The sequence below is a fragment of the Triticum aestivum genome, chromosome 4B (assembly GCF_018294505.1).
Source record: "Triticum aestivum cultivar Chinese Spring chromosome 4B, IWGSC CS RefSeq v2.1, whole genome shotgun sequence".
In the NCBI taxonomy this organism is placed as follows: Eukaryota; Viridiplantae; Streptophyta; class Magnoliopsida; order Poales; family Poaceae; genus Triticum; species Triticum aestivum.
The window spans coordinates 310,555,832-310,556,829 of NC_057804.1; positions in this window are offsets into that span (position 1 = coordinate 310,555,832).

Below are 998 nucleotides of genomic sequence, written 5' to 3' on the forward strand. Positions count from 1 at the left end.
TAACCATCTACGTGGGAGTAGTTATGGGTATCCCGACGTCGTGGTATCAGCCGAAGCACTTCAGACGTCAGCGACGGAGCGGCGCGCGCCGAATTGGACTGGAACGCCACTAGGCTAGGTCTGCTTTCGGCCGCCCACGCAACGTGCAGGTGTGCTCAGGGCGATGGGCCCAGACCCCTGCGCGCTTAGGTTTAGACCGGCGTGCTGGCCTCTCTGTTTTGCCTAGGTGGGGCTGCGACGTGTTGATCTTCCGAGGCCGGGCATGACCCAGGAAAGTGTGTCCGGCCAAATGGGATCGAGCGTGTTGGGTTATGTGGTGCACCCCTGCAGGGAAGTTAATCTATTCGAATAGCCGTGATCTTCGGTAACAGGACGACTTGGAGTTGTACCTTGACCTTATGACAACTAGAACCGGATACTTAATAAAACACACCCTTCCAAGTGCCAGATACAACCGGTGGTCGCTCTACCTCAGGGAGATGAGGAGGGGATCGCCGGGTAGGATTATGCTATGAGATGTTGCTTGGAGATGTTACTTGGAGGACTTCGACCTACCCTCTTCTGCCTGTTGCAAGACAAAGGTGACCAGAAGCGTAGTCTTCGACAGGATTAGCTATCCCCCTCTTATTCTGGCATTCTGCAATTCAGTCCACTGATATGGCCTCCTTACACATATACCCATGCATATGTAGTGTAGTTCCTTGCTTGCGAGTACTTTGGATGAGTACTCACGGTTGCTTTTCTCCCCCTTTTCCCCTTTCCCTTCTACCTGGTTGTCGCAACCAGATGCTGGAGTCCAGGAGCCAGACGCCACTGTCGACGATGACCCCTACTACACCGGAGGCGCCTACTACTACGTGCAGCCCGCCGACGACGACCAGGAGTAGTTAGGAGGATCCCAGGCAGGAGGCCTGCGCCTCTTTCGATCTGTATCCCAGTTTGTGCTAGCCTTCTTAAGGCAAACTTGTTTAACTTATGTCTGTACTCAGATATTGTTG